The sequence below is a fragment of the Trachemys scripta genome, chromosome 8 (assembly GCF_013100865.1).
Source record: "Trachemys scripta elegans isolate TJP31775 chromosome 8, CAS_Tse_1.0, whole genome shotgun sequence".
In the NCBI taxonomy this organism is placed as follows: Eukaryota; Metazoa; Chordata; order Testudines; family Emydidae; genus Trachemys; species Trachemys scripta.
In genome coordinates, this window is record NC_048305.1 from 71,103,597 (window position 1) to 71,122,974 (window position 19,378).

The window sequence follows — 19,378 nt, forward strand, 5'->3', positions numbered from 1 at the left end:
CCCAGAGAGAGCAACCACAGATACAAAGGGAAAGCTTCCTTCCCAATTTTAAAAAGTTCTAGCCTTCCCATTGGCTCTTTTGGTCAGGTGTCCTTTTCTTTACCTGGGGGACTTTTTTAACCCTTTACAGCAGGGGTTCTCAAACTGGGGGTCAGGACCCCTCAGGGAGTCACGAGGTTATTACATGGGGGGTTGCAAGCTGTCAACCTCCACCCCAAACCCCGCTTGCCTCCAGCATTTATAATGGTGTTAAATATATTAAAAGGTGTGTTCAATTTATTAGGGGGGTCGCACTCAGAGACTGGCTGTGTGAAAGGGGTCACCAATAAAAAAGTTTGAGACCCACTGCTTTACAGGTAAAGCAAACAGAGAATAGCTACCAAGAGGGATTTTACAGCTAACTGGCTGGCTGGGTGTCATTTATCACCACATGCCTTGAACAATTTAGTCCACAGTTTTTTTCTCTGTTCCAAACTGGATACCTCTCTCACACTCATAAAGCCCCAAGTCTTCAGCCTTTACGTTATTTATAGTTAAAGTTGCATTTTCCGAACGAAACTGCGACTCTCCACTGATCGAACGCTTTGTCCAGGAGATCTTTGGAGCTGGTTTACCATAGCTGGTACATGTCATGGTCACAGCTCCCCCTTCTTTCACTGTGGTGGAGGGGGTGATAGAGACCGTTGTATTTCTTAGTCCATCTAAAATGAAGGATTCATTTTTAGTTATTAATAACAGGAGCAAAGAGAGGGTTCTTTATTAGGTGCTAGATTGTCAGCCCTGGACACTGAAATCCTCTATTTATCCTCAAATCAAATACAGCACAGATAGCTTTTGAGCTTCAGTGCAAGCCCTCCTTAGCCAATGTGCCTCAGTCCTGACCAAGAGGGCCTGTTTATATGGATGGGAGGGCAGTATAGTCTCAATCCCCACTCAGTCCATGACCTGAGATTGCCATCACTCTGAGGGCTAAATGGCGACTAGCCCTTAGGCACTGCACCCTCTCCTTTTGTAAAGCCCCTATAAGGGCCACTCATTCACAGCCCCTGTGTTCAGGGGACTGCAGAGGATGTGACTGTATTACTTCCCCGCAGGGAGCAACTCACCAAAAAGTGGGTGGGGTAGACTAGAGAGTAGGCAGAAACATGGCTCTGTTCTGCACTTCATTCTGGCCAGCTACATAGGGAGGGAGGAGTAGACTGAATCCAAATTATGGTACCCCTCCCAGGTCAACTGTGGAGTTCCAGGGGGCATTCTGTCTTAAAGAGATAATGGGCTGCTCCAGGTCTCCCCTTACTATGGGCTGTTCCTAACAGGCTCAGTTCATTTCTTAGACTTGGGTTTGTTTTGAGGATTATATCCAGCAATGAAGTAAATGATGAGCACTTCACAGAAAGAACTATTTTATTGGGTCATAGGAAATGCATAATATGCACTTACATCCCACGCTAAGTTCTGATGCCGTTTTGGTTTCCCCCAGTGCATTCTCTGCTTCACATTCGTAGTTTCCTGCATTTAGGAACATCACACTTGAGATATGGACAACTCCATCCTTGCTGTAAAGCACAGTGTCTTCACTGTCTGATTTTCTCCTTAAGACAATCCTGGCAGTAGGGTTGCTTTCAACAGAACACAGGATGGTAACATTATCTCCTTCTTGAACAGTTGTAGAGGGTTGTATGGAGAGCTCTGTAATTCTTGGCACCCCTGCATGCAAAGAGGGAAGGCCTTTCTATTAAAGGAGAAATAGTTACCAACGTAATACTGGGTTTTAAGAATGTGGGTGAGGCCTGAGGAACCATCTTGAATTCCTTTTGCCCCCTGATCTGGATTTAGGCCTTTGGGGACTACCTGTAGGAATAATAATGCTAATAAAAAAATTGTACCATTGTATATAATGGCTAACACTACCAATCCAAAGAGACAAGTGGTGTCTGAGTAACTGCAGTCTGGATAGGCTAAGACTTGAATGAATTGAAAAGGAAAAATGAAATGACCAAGTTGCACCTTATTGAGTGTCTGTAATTATCAATTTGGAATCTATGATTAATATCCTTTTCATACATCTGAAGTTTAACATGTACAGCCATTAAAAAAAAAACCCTCTGATTTTGTACCCAAAATTAACTGTGGGCAGAAATGTTAAATTTGGATATTTAAACCCCTGGATTTGTATCCACAAATAGAAGATAGATTATGATATATTTCATTTGTGCCTGCAAGGAAGTGGCAGACCCCCTACATTGTCAGATTTGTGCCTGCAGTCAACTGTAAGTACCAAACTGGGTCTTGATCCTGCAATGAGTTCCTTGGGTGTGCAGGGATCTGTCCACCTCCCATCAGACATGTGAATCACATTATGAAATTTCCAAATAGTGCTGTATAGGGTTGAAAAAGAATGAATAAATAATGGTGAAGCAAGGGACTCTGACTTGTCATTGTCTGATTGCTTTGATTGATGCAATGCACCTAGGTGTCTTGGCAACAATCTTATATTTTAAGTAAACAAATAAATATTATAGGGAATGATCCTGCAGTTCTTTTTCAGAGACTGAATCTGAATTTGAGTTTTGCCAAAGGCAGGACCTACAGGACTAGGCCTGTCATAACAGAATTGTATAAAAGAGAACTGGATAAATTCATGGAGGTTAAGTCCATTAATGGCTATTAGCCAGGATGGGTAAGGAAAGGTGTCCCTAGGCTCTGTTTGTCAGAGGGTGGAGATGGATGGCAGGAGAGCGATCACTTGATCATTAGCTGTTAGGTTCACTCCCTCTGGGGCACCTGGCATTGGTTACTGTCGGTAGACAGGATACTGGGCTAGATGGACCTTTGGTCTGACCCAGTACAGCCGTTCTTATGTTCTTATGTAATACAATTACAATAAGGAAAAGGAGAATTTAATTAAAAGGCATAGGGACAGGTGAAAAGATTGATTTTCAGGTGAGATTTCAAAGAGGTAGTCAATGAAGCAGATAACAGATGACATCTATAATTCATCATATTTTAAGTTTGCTGGAGGAAATGGTCTCTAAAAGACTATTCTGAGCTCAGAAATTCATAGATTTCAAAGATAACATTTGACACAAAATGTATTTAAATGTCAGATGGCTCAGCAGGTTTCATAATACAAAGTCACATATGTTGGCAGCCTGGCTGCATACACAAACCACCTGGAAACATAATTACCTGACAGAATTTGGGAGCAGCACAGAGCTCCTGGGCAATGTGCCACACACAGCTACGTGTATCGTGGCATTCCAGTCTTAAAGGAGGTTATTGTCCCTTACACGTTTAGGGGACTAGCATATTCACATGGAGCTAGAGAGGCTCTTAAGTGCCCGTTTCGGAGGGCAGCCTTAAATGTGGGTTGGGTAAATCACCCAGAGGACATGGGAGAAATCTTACCCACATGGGCCATTGACTGGGGAGCTATGTATATGTTTATCTTAGCTTGAGAATAAAAAGAGAGATGCAGTTAAACATCAGGCACTGTAATGAGAGAAAAATCAGACCTTGAAATGACAAACGTGACTCCTGAGTAGCAGTAGCATATCTACAGTTGACTCCTGAATATACAGTAGTGAGGCCCCCGACATTTCCCAGTTCCATTATTTCAGAGTCCCCACTCTCTTGTTCATTCAGGAGTCACCTGTAGATCAGTTGAAATACTATGCTTCATAGAACCAGACAAGTCAAACTCTTACAGGCTCATACCTTGTACAGAAATGACCACTGTTGTTCTCTCCGTTTTATTTGTTGCGTCATTTATGGCTTCACAGATGAACAGCCCAGAATCACTCATCTGGGCATGTGGAATGATAAGGGTGTCATTGTCTATGATGTGCTGAACGCTTGAATCCTCTAGCTTTTTTCCCCAAACAATCCTTGCTGGTGGATTACTTGTAGTCCTACAAGTGAGCATCAGAGTTTCCCCCTGCATGGTTGTATTGCTTGGAGACACAGTGACGTTAGCATTTTGTGGACCAACTTGAAGAAAACAGAAGAGAAAAGCTCAATGAGATATGTTAATGACACATGTGATCCATGTCTGAGGCTAAATGATCTCAAGGAAGCACTTCAGATATTGGGAAACATTTCAAAAGCAGTGATGTCAATAGGAAAATGGAACAATTTCCCCAGAGAGCTCAGTGAGGAATCAACACTAGAGGTTTTCCAAGATGAACTGCTTACAGCCAAATTCTGCTCCCTGATATATGCATGTGGATCCCATTGACTAAAATGGGAATTACATGGGCATTCAAGGGAAATTTTTCAAAAAAGCACCTCTGCTTAGGCAGTTATTGCTCTCTCTGATTCAGACTGAATTCTGCTCCAGCTACCAAAGAAAAGGAAAGAGGAATGAGCTAAAATGGTGGTTCTGAAGGTTTACATGCATAGCTTTTCCCCCACTGTTACTGAATGCAACAGTTAACTTTAATAACCCAGGGCTCTCCATTGAAGTCAATGGTTATTCTTCCCATGAAGGGATTACAAGACTGTGCCTGGAGATTATACAACCTAAGGGCCATGTCCTATCCTTGATCTTTGTGCAGTACAGTCACTGACGTCAGTGCGAGATCCAATGTGAATCAGGAGTACTTTTGTTTATATCCCTAACTTTGTGACCCTGGCCCATGAATCCTAATGTAAAATTTAACCCCTAATATAAATATACTTACAGTTTACACTCAATCTCTATGAAGTCTGTCTTTTCTTAGGTTCAAATTCCATTTCATCAATTGGTAATTCAGCCACACAAGTAATCGCTTTCCCAATGTCTTCAAAGGTGGGGATAAAAGTCAATGTCAGACTTTTTGTCTCTGTGGTTTCAGTGCTTTCTTCCTCATAAAACTCTTTCATGCCAAGAACAGATCCATCTTTCTCAAGCTGCATCTTCAAATGCTCAGAAGGATACACTTTGGGAACCATACAGGTGACACGGGCTTTTTCCCCAACATTCAGGGTGTGCTGATCTCAATGACTGGATCACTGGGAAAAGCTAAAAGAACAATACCAGTTACTTTTTACTAGAGACAGGCCAAAGAGACAACCTTTGGAACTAAAATTGAAAGTCCCTCAAGTTCACATGTGTTCATGACTTGGCTTTTGATTAAGTCCACTACTGTCATGACATATGGGTCCATATTTGGGGTTTTTGACCCTCCCGACTCTTTCCCTACACACACACTCGAAGTTGGAGATTTTAGTATCTGGGGTATAGATTGGATCCAACTTCCCTTTTAATACATGTCCATGTTAAAAACATCGTGGCATTTTATGAAAGGTAGAAAAATACTGATCTTTTTTAACTGATAGAATTAGAAAATAACAGCTACCATATATATATATATATATATATATATATATATAAATTAATGACAGACAACAATAATACTGTTCTTAGAAATAACTGGAATAAAAAGGCATAGCATGTTCTGAATCTTCATTTAGAAGGCCCAGCATCTATTAATTTTAATTATTACCCCCAGTAGCTATTGAATGTGGCTCCCAAATAACTGCAGCTACCATTATATATAAAGACCTTCCTATGCCAAGCCAAAATATTAAGGTATATGGGACTGATTTGTTTCCAACGAACTCAGTGACAAAACTGCCATTGATTTCAGTGGTGTAGAAGCATGCCTTGTATCTGCAGCTAATATAGTAGCCGGCAGAGTGAATTTACAAAATCCCTGTAATATGAGCCAACTCCTGCTCACTTCACCAGAGTAGGCCTGTTGGAGTCAATGGAACAATTTGCATCAGTAAAGTGGGCAGGATTTGGTCCTAAGGGCCTGATACCCACTGATATCAACAGAAAGACTTCCATTGACTTCACTGGGCTTTGGATCAGGCCCTTAATACTCAAATTTTCCCCAAACATTTCCACCCAGAGCATATTTTTTTCAGCTTTTTGAACACTTCAAGGGGACTATCTTCTGGCTTTCATATACTTTGAGGAAAACACCAAGAGCAAATAAAACCAGGAAGATTAAATTCACTCTAGATAGCCTTGTTCAAGATGCCTAATAAGAAATCCCTGCACCAATCTATGTCCCCTACCCGGAAATATATGTTTAAACCATATCAGAATTGTTGTGCTAGGGATATAATTGACCCTCCACTGTAGGAATGATTAATCAAATTTATTATGAATGAGCATTGCACCAATGTCATATATAAAGGGAATAAATCACTTACAGTAAACATCAACCTTGATGCTTTTATCTTTTTTCAGATTGCCACAACATGCACTGCAGCGATACTCATGCTCATTCTCAATGCCAACAGGATCCATGGTCAAGATGGAGCTGCTCCCCACGTTGGTCACTGACCCACCTAGGGGGTTGTCCATCTGGGTTCTCCAAGAGAAACTTGGGGATTCACAGCCAATAGTACTACAGGTCAGCTCAAGTTTATCTCCAATCAGCAGTAACGTCGTGTTCAGGTGTAATCTCAATTTCAAAAGCTTTAGCTGAAAAAGGGAGAAAAATGCAAACTCAGCAGCATTCATTGCTCATGTTCTCCTTTGCACTGGCAATCTAGTATGGTATATGAGATTATTAAAGCCTGCCTCTTGTTTTACTATTTTTAAACTAATAGTTGCGTAGGGCAAGTTAAACTATTAATAATTAGCACTTAAATAGTGCTTTCCCTCTCCAAAATACTCTACACACATTAACTAATCAACTGATGAACAATGTAAATCCATTGAAGTCAATGGAACAACATGACTTTACACCAGCTGGGATCTGTCTCTAAAACTTTGCAGCAGACTAATAGGTAAATACGTTACCAAGGGAGGTTATAGAATCACCTTCACTGCAGATATACTTGACTGATATTATACTTGACTGATATCTATCAGGGATGCATCAGGGACAATAAAATCAAACCTACAGTGATGTGCTAGAGATCTCTTCTAACTGAAACAATTCTATGATTCTATAGTGCAATACATTTTTTAGCAAACTAAATTACAAAATGACTGCATTACTACAGAGTAGTCAGTGCTGAATAAAATTTTTCTTGCTATTTAAACAGAACATCTTAACTGAGCTTAACAAATTTTTATTTACTGAAATGCAAAATCATTTTCTGTAAAGAGAAATGATTCTAAAATAAAGGAAAATGCAAATTAATTACAACAATTAACTACGTAACAAAACAAAAACTCACAAGTCACAAACCCCAGTAAAAGCACTGTCACTGATGGAATTATTCTTCCCATTTGTGTACATTTTTGCAATTGATATATTATGAAAAGAAAGCTAGCTCCAAACCCTGGCTCTCTGTTCTCTCTGAAGAAACACGGTGTGAGTCTGCAGCTCTGAAAATGACAGAACAGTTACTCAGCTCTTTATAACAATTCTGGTTGGGGTGGAGTGAAGGAAATCTCTAGCTGAGGATACCAACAGCTCAGTTAGGAAAAATCTCCCTATAGGCTGTGTAGATGGTTTCAGTGCCCTCTGCTGCTTTCAGATACAGGATTACAATGTGTCTTTTTCAAACGAATTCCAAACTGAACTGACAAAATAAATATATCAGATATGGAGAATATCAAGAACAGTTCAGAGGAGAAAAATCTTTTTAAGCCCAGGATAAAATTAATTATTTTAGCATTGTTATTGCATAACAATGTTGCATAACATAAGGAGCAAAATAAGGACCTGATCGTGCAAATGGTCAGTCATGTGAAAGAAGCTATTCATGTGAGCAGTTCCACTGAAGTTAGTGGGACTATTTCAGGGCCGGCTGTAGGTTTTTTGCCACCCCAAGCAAAAAAAAAAAAAACACCCGGAATGCCGCCCCTGGAATTGTGCCGTCCCAAGCACGTGCTTGGTTTTCTGGTGCCTAGAATCGGTCCTGGACTATTCACCTAGTTAAAGTTACTCACATGAATATTTTTTGCATGATTGGGTTTTATGGGGACAATCCTAGAAACACTTGAGTAATTTTACTCAAGTGAGTTGTCCCTTTGAAATCAGCGGGACAACTTGCATGATTAAAGCTGCCCAAATGCCCGTGGTTTTGGGGATTGAGCCATAAGAATACGGAAACAAGTCAGAGATGAGCTCAAATCAAAATCCCGGATCCTAACACCCGAGATCCAGCTCCAGTCTTTGAGGCTCAGGCCAATCACCTACAGCTGAAGAGAATGAGTTTTGGACTGAGGCCTGGTCTACACTACAAGTTTAGGTCGACTTTAGCAGCGTTAAATCGAATTAAGCCTGGACACGTCCACACGACGAAGCCCTTTCTTTTGACTTAAATGGCCCTTTAAACTGGTTTCTTTACTCCACCTCCGACGAGGGGATTAGTGCTAAAATTGTCCTTTGCGGGTCAGATTTGGGATAGTGTGGACAGAATTCGAAGTTATTGGCCTCCGGGAGCTATCCCACAGTGCTTCATTGTGACCACTCTTGACAGCACTCTCAACTCAGATGCACTGACCAGGTAGACAGGAAAAGCCCCACGAACTTTTGAATTTAATTTCCTGTTTGCCCAGTGTGGAGAGCACAGGTGACCACATGGAGCTCATCAGCACAGGTAACCATGATGGAGTCCCAGGATCGCAAAAGAGCTCCAGCATGGACAGTACAGGATCTGCTCGCCATATGGGGAGACGAATCAATGCTAGCTGAACTCCGTAGCAGTAAATGAAATGGCAAAATATTAGAAAAGGTCTCAAAGGCCATGAAGGACAGAGGCCATAACAGGAACGCACAGCAGTGCCATTTGAAAATTAAGGAGCTAAGGCAAGCCTACCACAAAGCCAGAGAGGCAAACGGAAGGTCTGGGGCAGAGTCGCAAACATGCCGCTTCTACGCGGAGCTGCATGCAATTCTAGGGGGTGCAACCACCACTACCCCAACCGTGTGCTTTGACTCCGTCAATGGAGAAACACGCAACAGGGAAGCGGGTTTGGGGTACGCAGAAGATGATGATGATGAAGACAATGAAGATAGCTCACAGCAAGGAAGCAGAGAAACCGGTTTCCCCAACAGCCAGGATATGTTTATCACCCTGGACCTGGAGCCAGTAACCCCCAAACTCACCCAAGGCGTGCTCCCAGACCCTGAGGGCACATAAGGGACCTCTGGTGAGTGTACCTTTGTAAATATTACACATGGTTTAAAAGCAAGTGTGTTTAATGATTAATGATTAATTTGCCCTGGCAATCGCAGCCAGTACAGCTACTGGAAAAGTCTGTTAATGTGTATGGGGATGGAATGGAAATCCTCTAGGGACATCTCCAGAAAGCTCTCCTTCATGTACTCCCAAAGCCTTTGCAAAAGGTTTCTGGGGAGGGCTGTCTTATCCCGTCCGCCATGGTAGGACACTTTACCACACCAGGCCAGTAGCACGTAGTCTGGAATCATTGCATAACAAAGCATGGCAGCATATGGTCCCGGTGTTTGCTGGCATGCAGACAACATCCATTCCTTGTCCCTCTTTGTTATCCTCAGGAGAGTGATATCATTCACGGTCACCTGGTTGAAATGGGGTGATTTTATTAAGGGGACATTCAGAGGTGCCCGTTCCTGCTCGGCTGAACAGAAATGTTCCCCGCTGTTAGCCACGCGGTGTGGGGGAGGGGTGAAGTGATCATCCCAGAGAATTGGGGGTGTGTGTGTGTGTGTGTGTGGGCGGTGGTAGTTGGGTTTCTGCTGCATGTTAACCTGGAAACCCCAGCCCCTCCTTTTACATTGCAAACCCATTTTAAATGGCCAACCCAACGGGTGTTTGGTATGGGAAATGAGGGCGCTGCTGTTTGAAACCATTCCCACATGTTATGAAGGTTAAAAAAGCCAAAAGACTGGAGCTTACCATGGCTGCCTGCAAGCCGAATTCCATTGCCTGGCACTGCGTGAGTGATCTCTCACACCAAACCGGCAGGCCCTCAATATAAGAGGAAAAATGCGAACTTGTAACGAAAGCACATGTGCTGTGTAATGTGAACAGCAAAATTTAATGTGAAAGAGTGTACCCATTGTTCTCTAAAATGTGTCTTTTTAAACCACCTCTCCCTTCTTCTCCACCAGCTGCTAATGTTTCTCCTTCGCAGAGGCTAGCGAAGATTAGAAGGAGAAAACGGCAGACTTGGGGTGATATGTTCACTGAGCTCCAGATGTCCTCCCACACTGAAAGAGCACAGCAGAATGCGTGGAGGCAGTCAATGTCAGAGTGCAAAAAAGCACAATTTGAACGAGAGGAGAGGTGGCGGGATGAATCACAGGCTGAAGAGATCAAGTGGCGGGCTGAAGTGGATAGGTGGCGTCAGCTTGCAGACAGAAGGCAAGAGTCGATGCTCTGGGTGCTGGAGCATCAAACTCATATGCTCCAGCGTATGGTTGAGCTGCAGGAAAGGCAGCAGGAGCAGAGACCGCCGCTACAGCCCCTGTGTAACAAACAGCCCTCCTCCCCAAGTCCCATTGCCTCCTCACCCAGACGCCCAAGAACACGGTGGGGGGGCCTCTGGCCTCCCAGTTACTCCACCCCAGATGATTGCCCGAGCATCGGAAGGCTGGCCTTTAATAAGTGTTAAAGTTTTAAACTGCAGTGTGTCCTTTTCCTTCCCTCCTCCCCCACCCCTCCCAGGCTACCTTGGCAATTATCCCCCTAGTTGTGTGATGAATTAATAAAGAATGCATGAATGTGAAGTAATAATGACTTCATTGCCTCTGCAAGGGTGCTCGAAGGGGGGAGGGGAGGGAGGGGTGGTTGGTTTACAGGGAAGTAGAGTGAACCGGGTGGCGGGGGCAGAGGGTTCATCGAGGAGAAACAAACAGAAGTTTCACACCGTAGCCTGGCCAGTCACAAAACTCATTTTCAAAGCTTCTCTGATGTGCACCACGCCCTGCTGTACTCTTCTAACCGCCCTGGTGTCTGGCTGCATGTAATCAGCGGCCAGGCGATTTGCCTCAACCTCCCACCCCGCCATAAATGTCTCCCCCTTACTCTCACAGATATTGTGGAGCGCACAGCAAGCAGCAATAACAATGGGGATATTGGTTTCGCTGAGGTCTGAGCAAGTCAGTAAGCTGCGCCAGCGCGCTTTTAAACGTCCAAATGCACATTCCACCACCATTTGGCACTTGCTTAGCCTGTAGTTGAACAGGTCCTGACTACTGTCCAGGCTGCCTGTGTACGGTTTCATGAGCCATGGCATTAAGGGGTAGGCTGGGTCCCCAAGGATCATGATAGGCATTTTAACATCCCCAACGATTATTTTCTGGTCGGGGAAGAAAGTCCCTTCCTCCAGCTTTCGAAACAGAGCAGAGTGCCTGAAGACGCGAGCATCATGTACCTTTCCCAGCCATCCCACGTTGATGTTGGTGAAACGTCCCTTGTGATCCACCTGGGCTTGCAGCAGCATTGAAAAGTACCCCTTGCAGTTTATGTACTCGGTGGCTTGGTGCTCCGGTGCCAAGATAGGGATATGGGTTCCGTCTATCACCCCACTACAGTTTGGGAATCCCATTGCAGCAAAACTATCCACTATGGCCTGCACATTTCCCAGAGTCACTACCCTTGATATCAGCAGGTCTTTGATTGTCCTGGCAACTTGGATCACAGCAGCCCCCACAGTAGATTTGCCCACTCCAAATTGATTCCCAACTGACCGGTAGCTGTCTGGCATTGCAAGCTTCCACAGGACTATCGCCACTCGCTTCTCAACTGTGAGGGCTGCTCTCATCCTGGTATTCTGGCACTTCAGGGCAGGGGAAAGCAAGTCACAAAGTTCCGTGAAAGTGCCTTTACGCATGCAAAAGTTTCACAGCTACTGGGAATCGTCCCACACCTGCAACACGATGCGGTCCCACCAGTCTGTGCTTGTTTCCCGGGCCCAGAATCGGCATTCCACGGCATGAACCTGCCCCAGTAACACCATGATTTGCACATTGCTGGGGCCTGTACCTTGTGTGAGGGCTATGACCATGTCAATTTCCTCATCACTCTCATCAACGCGCTGCAATCGCCTCATCGGCTGGTCCTGGTTTTGCTTTGGCATGTCCTGGCTCTGCATATACTCCAGGACAATGCGCGTGGTGTTCATAGCACTCATAATTGCTGCGGTGATCTGAGCGGGCTCCATGATCCCAGTGCTATGGCGTCCGGTCTGAAAAAAGGCGCAAAACTATTGTCTGATGGAGGGAGGGAGGGGTGAGTGATGACATGGCATACAGGTACAGGGAATTAAAATCAACAAAGGTGGCTGTGCATCAGGGAGAAACACAAACAACTGTTACACAGAATGCCCCCCCCAAAGATTGAACTCAAAACCCTGGGTTTAGCAGGCCGTTGATTTCACGGAGGTAGGGGGAAGCAAATGAATACAGAACAAAACTGGTCCATCTATTTTTTACATCTTAAGCTGGCAGCAGATGGTGCAGCATGACTGATAGCCCTCGGCATCTTCTGGGTGCTTGGCAGAAGATACTGTACTACGACTGCTAGCCATCATCGTCAAGACGGTTCAATAGGACTGCCGGCAGGACTGAGTCTCCAGGAGACAAAGCATGTCTGCCCAGGTGCCTCTGATTAAACTAGAATACGACGACGATGGATACCAGTCCTAATACACCATATACTGCCAAAAGGCAAGGGGCTGCTGCTGTGTAGCAATGCAGCCCCATGTCTGCCAGCACCCTGATAGCCGATGAAAGCTACCAGTCATATTGCACCGTCTACTACCAAAAGGCAATTAGCTGTTGCTGCTGTGTAGCAATGCAGTACCACGTCTGCCTGCATCCAGATGACATATGGTGATGGTGAGCTGAGCTGAGCTGAGTTGAGCGGGCTTCATGCTTGCTGTGGTATGTCGTCTGCACAGGTAACCCAGGTAAAAAGGAACGAATCGATTGTCTGCCATTGCTCTGACGGAGGGGGAGGGGCCTCACAACATGTACCCAGAACCCACCGCGACACTGTTTTGCATGATCAGGCATTGGGATCTCAACCCAGAATTCCAATGGGCGGCGGAGACTGCGGGAACTGTGAGATAGCTACCCACAGTGCAACGCTCCGGAAGTCAACGCTAGCCTCGGTACTGTGAACGCGGTCCACTGACTTCATGCACTTAGAGCATTTTATGTGGAGACACACACAATCGACTGTATAAAACCAATATCTATAAAACTGGCTTCTATAAATTCGACCTAATTTTGTAGTGTAGACATACCTTTAGTCTGCTGGTTCCAGTAGGGCAAATGAACAGATTCATTATTTATTGGCAGCTAAAGGGAAATTGCCCCTAAAATGGCTCTTTTTTCTGTGACACCACTGATTGATTTTCCCCTAGATTATCGATCTATTTCTGCAATCATACATTTTCCTATTTAAATAACGGAATCAAAACAGCTGAAAAATTTTAGGTTGTTAAACTGTAGGTGGCTTTAAAAAAAGTTGTCTTTTTTCTTTTAAAAGAAACAATTTAAACAGACATCTTCCAGCTTTTGTGTCCTTACTCAGTAATAGGGAAAGCGTGAACATGTTATGTGAAGGAATGAACACAATGTTCCTATTTTCAGTGTTTTTGTTCTAGGCATTATATGAAGCCAGTATTTAACAAAGGATATTTTGGGGGACAAGTGCTGGCTGGTAGGAAGGTGTCATTAGAAACAAAGTAAAAGCAGATTTTCTGTGTCCAGTTTAAACTGGGAAAATGCCACTAATGCAAAAAATCAAGAAGCAGAGTTTGCAGAATATAAAGCAGATATTGCTTACTAATTTTTGTAGTGTTCAGTTTTTTATTCAGAGGACATGTCCTTAATTGCCAAGTACAAGTGGCAAGAAATCCAGGACAAAAATGTAAAACATGCTTTAAAAATGTCTGTAATTAATTAATTAAATTTGATATATGATCCAGGTATCAAGTAATAATCTGCATAAAATAAATGAGAAAATATAGATAAATAAACACAAATCCATAAGCCCCAAATATACATAACAATGAGCAAAGGCAGGTACCACACTGAAGTCCTACTTTTTGAGTCATGTAGGTCATGAGGTTAACACCTTATTCATTGGCGTTAATAATGGTTTCATTTTACCCCATTCAGGTGAGAGCAGTAGCAGCAGATACAAGGAATATTTCTCATGTAATGTGCTCCTGCCGGTCCCTAGAGACCATGGCTTTAGCAGGAACCATTTTTCCAGGTTCTCTCCTGACTGCAGCTGCCCCTGGAATCCCCCCTAAAGGGAGATTTTACAGCACAAGTTAATACACTCCCTGGAACGTTAAAATGACTTTACATTGTAATAAATGCATATATCCCAGTGAGAATCTCAATACCATGTCCAATAAGAGGCAACTGAGACTATGTTTATAAACATCACAGATAATAAGCACACCAACACAAAAGGAGTGTAACTGGTAGGAAGCAAAAATTAGCTACAAAGAGAAAATGGACATCCAGGTCAGAAAGGTGAAGGAAACCAGAAATATAGGAGAGTTAAAAGAAACAACCCACTAATTACCAAGAGAACCCTGGAAGAAGGAGACACCTGAGCTCAGAATCCCTAACCTGAAGTGAAGACCATGGAGTTTGTCATTGTCATGGTGGACAAAAAAGAAAAATCCTCTCAGGAAATGGGAAGAGAAAAGGTTATGGAGTAGAGTCCTTACATGCTTGAAAACCCTCAAATCACACAGCACAGAACGTGTGCAGTGTACAGAATGGGTAACGGTGCTGTGACTCAACAACAAAAAAATGTTTTTTGAAGGGGAAGTAAAATTGCCCTTCTTAGCAAAATTGCTGATACATGCTTTGTCATCACTACAGAGGAGAGAGGTCATACATACAGTGATTCCGAAGTCTGGACTGTTCAGAGACTTCTAATGTAGATTTCCATGAAGAACATGTCCTCAGTCCCCAGGAATGAGACAGCATAAAAGTGGTAGGGCATGTTGGCACCCTGAAGGCATTGCAAAGGAAAGCTACAAATGCTGTGGGATTTTTCATCAAATAACATGGAATGGGAAATGTCAGCCTGATCCAACTGCCATTAAACTCAGTGGGACACTTTTGATTGACTTTGAAGGGAGCTGGATCAGGCCCTGAGCTGGTATGCCAGGCCCCGAGCTAACCAGACATCAGCCATATATTTAGCAGAGACAGCAAAGGTAACTGTACTGATATCTGGACAAATATGTTGCTGGAATCAGAGCAGTGCCCATTTTACATATTGTTAGAGGAAGTGCAAGAGTCACCAGAGGCAGTGGTTCCTCAATACAGGAAGATCCTGACACAAAGTTGGCTTCCATATGAGCCTTTCTGGTTCCTATTTTAAACAGAAAAGGTACTTTATTGCTACAACTGCCATCCCCGGCACTGTGTCTACCACGGGCACACCAAGTCACGGGAGCACCACTTTCGCTTGGTGCAGGACTGGATCTCTGTGGAAGCAGATAGAGAACAGCTGACAGGTTTTAGGTGTTAACCTCAAAGGTTCGGATCCCACATGTCATTTGAATTAAAATCTGGGGTGAGGTAAAAAAGAGAAGGGGCATCACAATGAGGATGAACACCACAGAAAACACTGGCAGGAATTCTGACATGGCAGGCAGACTGCAGGCTCAGAACGTGTGTAAGAACAAAAATAATACAAGTTGAAAACATTTAACAACGAATTATGAACAAGCTGCTTACCTCCTAGAGCACGAGCACCCACACGTGGCAGTTCTCACTGAAGTAGATCCCTAGAGTACAATGCTGGCTCAATGAGGTCAATAGAACTTTTGCCATTGATTTCAGTATAGCCAGGTTTTACCCCGGTCTTCAGAACTAGAGTCAATCAAGGAGAAGGTGCAGAGGAGCTTTGTGACCAACTTCTGCTATCGCTTACCTGCGGCCGTGCAAGGGCTCTGCGCACCAAGAAACATGTGGATCCACAAACATGAGAAAGGCAATTGTTGTGATCGGCCATTGTAACAAACCATTGGTGTTACACTACAAGTAAAACAGCATAGAATAGAAATAGGTGCAAAAAATTCCTGGGTTGGCCCTCCCAGCTACACTGTAGTTTACTACCTAAATATCATTCGGATTTATGAAAACCAAACAACATACAAAATACCAGACTATACAAGTATCCTACCAACTATGTACCAGACACGATGTTCTTCATTCTTTTATAATGCCCCTGCAGAGGAGTCCCATATATGCCAATAAGCACAGGGAGATGGAATGGTTAGCCCTGTGTAAGTTCAGAAACTTTAAGATGGTTTAGCCCTACATAAGTTCAGGAACTGTTAACTGATGAAAACTGAGGAGTGGCTCACTCCCCTCATTTTCTTCCCCCACCGTGCCCAGTGAGCTGAAAAGGACTATTCTTTGACCTGATGAGCACTTACTTTTTTTTCTCGAGGGAATAAGCTGGAAACCCTGTTCCAGGAAAACCCCACCCCAACTAGAAAAAGAAAATAAACAGATTTGTTTTTTTCTCTCCCAAGCCACTCCAAAGGACCAAACACCAAAGAGATGTCATCCTTGCAACTGGTAGGGCATTATGTTACTATCTGCTTCACAAAAATATAACAATTTTAAAAGCCAGATGCTAGTCTGTGACCATCGTGGCGCTTTTTCTGCATGATCATCATGGTATTACAGTAGATTTAAAATCAACAAAATACCATATTTTAATCTAGTCTAAATGTCTATGCATTTTTCAGCAAAAAGCATCATCCCAGCACCTTGGTCTGTTAGCACTTGAGTAGCAAGAACATGCTACTGTATGAGTAGCTAATAGCCTGATAAGAATTGTAGGCAATGAGTCTTACAGACAAGCCAAGTTAATGGAGACACGAATTCTTGGGATTTATTCTCCCTTTCAAGGGAATTATTTGGCCAGGCTTCAAAGCCAGGTCCTTGTTGCTAGAGATAGACAGCCAAGCAAGAATGACTTTCATGGCAGTGTCACCCTCTATCAGAGGCCATGGTACTTTTTAAGCGATAAGAAAGGTAACGTGAGAATTGTGATGCATGTATGAAATTGCTGGCAGGCACAGTTAGGCTTTGTACTGAATTAACTCAAAAAGAGTGTCTGACTTTTAAAATCACCACATTTCTTAGCAAAGGAAGTTTCTCAAAATGTTTTTGTAACATTAATTCTTAAAGAACAGATTGGTCTGAAGATCCAATTAGTGGGATAAATTCTGCTTCCACGGCACCCTGATAAAGCCCAAGTAGTTCTAATGACATCAACAGGAATACTCTGGATGTGTACCAGTTTAAATGATGACAGGATTTGTTCTGTTCCTTAGGGGGGACATGCTAAATGGTAACACCAGACTTAGCTTCCAAATACATTTAAGCTTTGTTGTAACACATCTTAACCTGATCTTGCAACCACACTTCTCTAAATGTTCTTTGTGCATTTAACATCTCATATGGTATGATGACTCAATATCCCTAAGACCAGATGGCCATTTCAAGTTCCAGTTGGCAGCCTGTTTTAATATTCATGAGCGAATTCATCTAGTTCACTGCTTAGATTTCACCCAACTTATCCTGGCTCCTCAGATGCCTATTGTACTTCAATGATTACAACATAAATATATATGTGTGTGTGTGTTTGTGTGTACTTACATTTATACTTACATTTTGCTTGGAGAGCGTAGGAGTAAGTAATTACATTTATACTTACATCTGCTCTCCAAGCAAAATCCTCCTTGTACTTCCCACTGGAGGTATCAGAGATGGAGAGGAATAAATTACATGCTGAAATACTCTTATATTAATGGAGAAAACTCTGTTTTTTAACATAATTTACTTTGGATTCTTTTGGACAGCGCTTTAAATGAAACAAATTTTGACACCGATCTCTGCCCCGGGAAATTCTCTTTGATCAAAATAACCTGCAGGTTCTCTCTCTGTATAATTATCTAAGTTATAATCTGTACAACTATTTGTTTTATTGTGTTAGTAGTTCTGGTGGATAGTTTATGACAGTACAAATAATGAATTAGACATTGGATAAGTGATGTAGCCACTCAGGGCCAGCTCCAGCTTTTTTGCCACCCCAAGTGGTGAAGAGAAAAAAAAGATAAAGCTGCAATCAATGGCAGCTCTACCGTGCTGCTTCATTCTTCGGCAGCAATTCGGCGGCCAGTCCTTTCCCTCCAAGAGGGAACGAGGGACCCACTGCCGAATTGCCACCGAAGACCCGGACGTGCCGCCCCTTTCCATTGGCCGCCCCAAGCACCTGCTTCCTGCGCTGGTGCCTGGAGCCGGCCCCGTAGCCACTCTATCACAGCAGCAGCATCTGGAAATGTTAAGTTTATCTGTCCACCATGAAGACGATAAAGAGGACAGTACATAAGCAGATGATACGCTGTTTGTTCTGGAGTGCCACGCCCACAGGGGCAGGTCAGGGAGCTCAAGAAGCCCGAACGGTAAACATGTAAGTTAAACCTCCCATGACTACATGTATCCTGTTGTATCAAAGAAGGGTCTTTTGGTTCACATGGTTGTACTGAGACTATGTAAGAGTTGATCTGGAGAGACTTAGACAACTCCGATCTGCACCCCTATCTGCCAAGAAATGCGCCTTTGATCCAAAATATAGTCCTGTACCACCTGCTGCTGTTGTTCCTTAGGAAAATCGTGTCTGACCTACTGTCCAAGAGACTCAACTACTTCAGGAAAGGGGCACCTTGACTTTAATTGGCCTCTCTGATGTGGCTTTGAGATGAGATTGTGAAGTCAGCTGACTTGCTAGTTGCCTATGCGCAGTAATGTGTCCAAGGCCCTGCCTTCATACCTAATCATGGGGAAGCAGTGACAGCCAGGACAGGAAGGTTTGAAACTGGAGTGGTCCAGGTCACACGAGTGATGATACAAAGGGTGGAGCAGATAGCTGAGTCCAGCTTGCCACAGTGATGACTGTGAGCCTCATTCTGCCACCAGGTGTTTAACAAGCGCAATAATTAGGGCTTGTTAGTTTCGTCAATTGGATACAAAACCACATTAGTGTTACAAAGGGATTTTACAGCTTGGGCCAAGCTGGAGACCACAGACATAGTGGATGGATTCTCCAGTATTTATGGGGGTCAGAGGAGCAGTAAATCCTCCCACTCAGGATACAGAGTGGCAATGGAGCTTTCTGGTAGCCACTACTGCAGCCTCCGCACTTCTTCTGGGAGTGGACGTAGAATCCTCTCATTTACCTCCTTTTAAAAAAGCAATTAAAAAGCGCCTTCTTCCCAAAAAGACAGTCATTGTAATGCCGTCCTGTGGAGATGGTAGGTTATAATGTGAATGTTATCATCGCATGTGCTGTCTTGCAATGAGAGCTGATGGTAGCTCCTTCCAAAGTCCATCAGTGCTGCTCTTTCAGACCGCCGGAGTTGCTCTGCAGCAACTCCGGC

At 43.5% G+C, this 19,378-nt stretch overlaps 1 pseudogene; it reads right to left on the reverse strand.

Moving 5' to 3' along the window:
* Positions 1-423: 423 nt before the first annotated feature.
* On the reverse strand, positions 424-15,936 carry LOC117882095 (annotated as a pseudogene).
* Positions 15,937-19,378: the final 3,442 nt, after the last annotated feature.